We start from the raw sequence: 6,736 nt of genomic DNA, 5'->3' as shown, positions 1-6,736 counted from the left end.
AATATATATATATATATATATATATATATATATATATATATATATCAATACATCCACACCAAAGGGAATCCATCCTTTGATTCCATAACACATGGCCGCTACCATGTCAATCATGTTCTACGTCTTCTGATGAGTATCTCAAGATTTCTTGTTGCCACACCTACCAGCCACAACTAGTAGAACACGTGCATGAAACCTTGCTACGGATCACACACCGTAACGCCAAGTGGAGTTCCCAAAATGAATAACATTCGTAATGTCCCAAGACTACCAAACTCGTCAGCTTAATACTGAGAAGGACAATATACTGGACCCAATCCGTACATACCACAACGTGCACACTCACACCGGCAACACTCGCCAACCCGAGCCACAACTCAAGAGTTCCTCGTATTCATCCACCATCTCGAACCACAACTCAGGAGAACACCAGCAAGCCGACCTTTGAGATATCATAGAAATCTTGTAGACCATGCACACCAATGCAAGCAAAACACAATTCTACTACAGTAATATCGTCTGGCGTTGCTCTCGAGTCGTCAGGCGAACCATGCTTCTAGACTGCCTGGCGGGGAACGTGTGCCGCTAGGCGCCAAGTGCCACTACACATCCTGCCTCTACAAGTATCACCTGGCGGGACTACCTTTACCGCTAGATGCCACACGTTCTCATTGCCTTCTGTATTCACAATTGTCACCTAGCAGTTTCCATAATGCCGCGAAACGCCACACCAGTACTCGCGTAGTACTAATTCTAGTTTAGGTTCAGGTGTAGTCACTCACAAAGTCACTCAACCAATCCAATTGTTGTAAGACCCGAGAAATTTAAATAATTAATTAAATAATTATTTAATAAATGCGGGTAATAGGAGCTTTTAAGGCATTTAATGCGGAGTACTATGATGTGGAAAAGTACTAGCTTAAGTGGTTGATAGTACTTAATTATGTGAGAGGACATGGGTTCAAGTCTTGTGTATGCCAATTGTATGTTATTTTAACTTTTGTATTATTTTAATGTATATTTGAATGTGAAAAGTGATAATGTAATCCTAAAATTATAGGAATTATCATGAAACGTGAATTGGTTGAATTGGTTATGCATTGACTTGGTAATTAAGGGGTTGTGGGTTCAAACCTTGCTAAGAATGAATTTAACTTTCTTTTTGGCAAATTTTCTTTTGGCATGAATATGAAAGGCCAGAGAAAACCTTAGCTGCAAGAAGGACAACCTAGTGGGCTGGGAAGGCAGCCAATAATAGTCTTTCAATGATCATTAACACCTAATTGAAAGCATTTTCGTTTTTAGTGTTTTTTAGAGAAGAAAGAGAGGAAAACGTGAAAGGGTAGTAGGAAAAACGAATTTGGCAGTGGAAAAGAGAGTCTGAAGGTGAGTTTTCATGTGGAATTGATAAGCGCATCAAGTGCATTGGGAGAAGGCTAATGTGGGACTATTAGTGACGCAAGAGAAGCCTTGATTCTTCAAATTGAGCAAGGATTAACAGGTTAGGGGAGCTGGAATCATACCTTTAATTTTGTATTGTTTGATTGCATATGATTATTGGGTGTTAATAATCTGTTGAAATTGTATGAAAATTCATGTTTCTGGGATTTTTCCAGAAACCACTTGGCGTGTGAAGAAATGCCACCAGGCGACTCATCTACGTTGTGTTATTTCTGGGTTCCTAGAAAGGAACCGCTTGGCGGTAAGCTCCCGACCGTCAGGCGACGCATGACTTTGTACCAAGTTTCTGGGTTTTCTAGATGAAGGGCCTGGCGGTGTTGATTGACCCGCCAGGCGACGCAAGCCTTTTGGTTCGATTTTGATGTTCTTTGCGTTCTGGGAGGTTTCTGATCGGTGGAAAATCGCGTTCAAATCTTTCAGAATGATTAAACATCGTACTTCATTGGAAATTCGTGGAATTGGGGTTTAATTGAGAAGAAAAATGCATGAAGGTTATCTTAGGGTTGATGAATTGGGGATTTCGAAAATGACACTAATCTAAATGGAAAATGTGAATGAATTCATGAATGGGAAGCGTTAGGGATGAACCATAATCCCAATAACTAGGATCGTATCATATGGAGTCAGAAATTGATGGAAATCAGAGTTGTTATGAAAGGGGTAAGGTTCGTAGGTGCAGGAACCGCTTGGCGGCACCCCTTTGGCCGCCAAGCGCCATACCAGTGGTGTGTGGTGTTCTGATTCATGAAAAACGTTGTTTTTCATATTTTTACGGAACAGGAACCGCCCGGCGGTAGTTTTGTACCGCCAGGCGCTAGGCTACTGATTTTGGCACTAGGCGCCACCAATTTTTCTGGTTCGCGCAGTTTTCGTAAAACTGCATTTTCCGATTCGTTAACCGTCCGATTTAGGTGAAATTTTGGAAGGTGATTCACAACATGTTGTTCTTCGCTTTGAACGGTGGAGATTTAAATTGGATAACTGCAGAGGAAGATATACATTACGCATGATTGGTTGTTTGAATTCCCTAATAGTATGATTACTAATGGATGATTAAGTGTGCTCAAGTGCTGGTATGACCTTGATTGGTGAACGTAAATATATAAATATATAGATGTGTGATTGATGAGTATGTTTTTGGTAGTGCTTGTTGAGACATGTTGAATATATGAACCTATATATGTTAGCTCGAATGTATGATGTTATAAGTGTGTGAAAAAGGCCGCTATTGATGATATCACTATGACCGAGTGTTGCATGATCATGACGGGTTTTGGGAAAGTGTGGGAACATGATAATCATACTTTAAATGTAATGGAATTGTGAGGGCATGCGAAGTAAGTATATATGAATTATAAAAGAGAGGAATGTGTGCTTATACTTGAAAGATGCATATGTGTTGTGATGTTGTAATTTGGAATATATGAATATGTATGTCAATTTCTGGATGTTTGAGAATTGAATGGTTGAATTCTAGGAAATGAATTAGAGTACCTAAAACCAGTAGTGTCACATTACTGGTGTAGCGCCTGATAGTGTAGGGTGAATCGCCAAGCGATAATAGGAAATAGGGATGTCTTGTGAGTTGTGGTGCCCGGCGGTGACGTGGAACTGCCAGGCGGTCTGTACTGCCATTTCGCCTAGCGGCGCTTAAGCTGCGTTAGGCGATGGTGTATTGGCAAGGTGCGTTGTGATATGTTTTGCATGGCTTGTTGTGTTGGTCCTGGTTTGGGATATGCTTGATGTTTTCATGAGCGGGTAGGTTCATGACTGGTGATGAACACGTGATGATATGAGGGGGAAGGTTCATATCCTGTTACTCTTGTGTGGGGATACGAGCGAGGTAGGTTTGTATGTTCCGTGCTCACACTTGAGAGATGCTGCGAGCGGGGAGGTTCGTAGCTGGTGGATCACGTGTGTTGGACTACAGGCGGGGAGGTATGTAGAGTTGGACTACGAGCGGGGAGGTTCGTAGAGTTTGACCACGAGCGGGCAGGTTCGTGGAAGCATTGAAATCCCTAAGCCCATCTTGAGTATGTACCTTGTGTAGCGTATTGTGCTTTTCTTGTTTCGTTATCATGATGTGATGTGAGACTTGGATCAGGGGATGCTGTGCCATGAGCGGGTAGGTTCATGGATGGTGGTGAACACATGATGATATGAGCGGGGAGGTTTATATCATGTTACTCTCGTGTGGGGATACGAGCGAGGTAGGTTCGTATGTTCTGTGCTCACACTTGAGAGATGTTGCGTGTGGGGAGGTACGTAGGTAGTGGATCACGTGTGTTGGACTACGGGCGGGTAGGTCCGTAGAGTAGGACTACGAGCGGGGAGGTTCGTAGAGCAGGACTACGAGCGGGGAGGTTCGTAGAGGCAGGACCACGAGCAGGCAGGTTCGTGTGAGCATCATAAACCCTGAATCCGAGACTAACCATTTTGTGTGTTATGAAGGTTGAAAAGCCTTGGGGATTAAGGCCTTGGCCAAGAATTTAACTAGAATAAAATAGATGGGTGTATCTTGATTTTCTTATTAACTTATATGTTATCTGTTTATGAGCTCACCCTATCTGCTTGTGTTTGACAATGATCGTGTAATGCGTTACACGGGAGCAGATGATGTTGCAGGTGGTGCTGATGAGGCATAGCATCGAAGAGAGGGTTAGCTGGGAAAAGTTTTTACTGGAATTTTATCATTATTGTTTTTATGAACCTTGTAAACAATATTTTACTGATTTTTGAATTTGGATACTGTATTGGAGTTTTATAAATTATGGATTTTTGGATAACTTCCGATTAATAAATGTTTTAAAATTTCCCGCGTTTTGGGAAGCGAAGTATAATAAATGAGGTTTTCATCATATTTCTTTTATTTTATTACTTAAATTAGTAATATCCGACCGGGATGTTACAATTGTCATGTTATAGCTCAATAATAGTGCCCACAATACCCTACCTCCATTTTATTTACTACGTCAAAAGTTCTCACTTCAATCATATTATTATTAGAATCATTAATCACCTTTAACCTTAAGTTAATGCTATGCCTTATACCACTTATACCCAAATTAGTTTCCCAACCACCACGACACACCAAAACTCACAAACCCGCAACTCTGGTATGGCGCCTGGCGGCAGCCAAGGTGCCGCCAAGCGGTTCCTGCTGTCCGGGAACCCCAAAATTTTCCCTACACCTATGAACCTTAGCCCATTCCCAACGACCCTGATTTTTAATCAATTTACGACTTCATAGAATACATTCCAGCTTTTAGGATTACGATTCATCCCCAACACTTCCCATACACGAATTCATTCACATTTTCCACTTAGATTAGTGCCCCTATAATAATCTCCCAATTCATCAACCCTAATATAATAATCTTACGATTTTCATCCCAATTAACCCCCAATTCCTTGAATTTTAGGGATATATGCTGTTTAATCGTTCACAACCATTAGAACATGATTCTTCTCCGATAAGAATCCTCTCAGAACACGAAAAACATAAACATCGAGTCAACTTGACTCGCGTCGCTTGGCGGGTGTTTATCACCGCCAGGTAGTTCATTAAGGAAAACCTAGAATTGGGTTGCAGACTCGCGTCGTCTGGCGGCCAGGACCCTGCCACCATGCAGTTCCTCTTCAGGAACCCAGAATTAGCTTAGCAGTGATGTGTCGTCTGGCGAAAATTCATCACCTGCCAGACGATGTCTTTAAAAAATTTCAGAAACCTAGAAATTAACGTGAACAACAAAGTAATCATGCATAAATAGGATTATTCATCATGCCATTAATCTAAGCACGTAAATTAATGAGTAAAACTCCCCTAACCTGGATTTCCTTGCTAAAATTTGAAGGTTCTACGCTTCTTCTTTGATCAAAATGGACGCCCCTTGCTTTCCCACTTTAGCTCTCCTTCTCACTTAATTATCACAATCCACTCTCTGAATTTTCTCTCCTCATAGTACTCACTAACAACAACCTCTAATTCTCTCTCCTTTTTCCTCTTAATTGACTAATTACCAAGGCTTAATGATGGTTAATGACAAGGAAACGAAAATCACCTCAATGGTGATGTTAATGACCATTCAAGGATCATTAAGAGTTGTTTTTCAGCCCCTCTTGGTTGCTCCTTTGTCAGCTAGGGTTTCTATGCCTTTTCACATTCATGCCAAAAGAAATTTTGGCAAAAAGAAAGTTTAGTGTGTATTCACCAAGGTTCAAACCCATAACCATGCTAATATCAAACCAATGCACAACCATTTAACCAATTCAGGTTTCACGATAATTCCTTTAAATATAGGATTAAATTATCACTCATTATAATGAAGCATATTGTTAAAAATAATAATAATTAAATAGTACATAAATGGCATACATAGGACTTCACATGTCCTTTCACACAATCAAGTACTCTGAAGTATTTGAGCTAGTACTTTTCCATATCATACATGTCAATATTAAATGTCATAAAGACTCTCACTACCTGCATTTATTAATTATTATTTAATTAATTAAATTTCACAGGTCTTACATAAATTGTCATGTGATCTGAGAGAAGATCCAAGCAAACCTCTTTTGTCTCCTTTTGATCCAATCTAAGAAACAACTTGCTGATATCTTTATGAAAACCTTACATCATCGAGATCTATTATTTCCAAGCTTGGATTGATGAATATCCATCATCATCTTGATGGGAGCATATTAGATTCGTTAAGTAAGTAATCTAGGAGTTTTGCAAAAAAGCCTATTTATATAGGTTTTCCGGTGTATATGTATCAAGCTTTTTAATTAATAAGAAATAATAAAATTTACTTTCCTGATGTTTACGTGTTTCTTCCTCTTTGGTAAACGCTCATTTGTTCCTCTTCGCTTGAAGTTTTCTTCACGGCTACCATGGAAACCACTAGCTTCTCGCGTAGTTGATGTGCCTCTATTTCTACGTGGAGCCTCAAGACACGTTCTTTTCTTCTATTAGTGTGTTGTGCTGCTGAATAAAAATTACCAAGAAACTTGCATTTAGCATCCTAAGAAAACCCACACAATTAAGAGAAAATGGACGCTAACGGGTGATTTGCATTGTTCAAAATCTAACCTCCAAAGGTGGAAGCTTTAACGTTTTTTGGATCATCTAAAGATTGAACACAAATAGTGTCAACTTCAGGAACCGTAAAATGGATTCTATAAATTTAATATGAGTCTGGTTAAAGAGTGCTCTAAAGGAAATAATTAAGGATGTTTAATATACATTGAATCTTGTAAAAATTCATAGTTAATT

The sequence above is a fragment of the Vigna unguiculata genome, chromosome 10 (assembly GCF_037176805.1).
Source record: "Vigna unguiculata cultivar grain cowpea cultivar isolate G323 ecotype 2 chromosome 10, ASM3717680v1, whole genome shotgun sequence".
In the NCBI taxonomy this organism is placed as follows: Eukaryota; Viridiplantae; Streptophyta; class Magnoliopsida; order Fabales; family Fabaceae; genus Vigna; species Vigna unguiculata.
The sequence above is the reverse complement of the archived record's forward strand: the minus strand, read 5'-3'. Positions refer to the sequence as shown.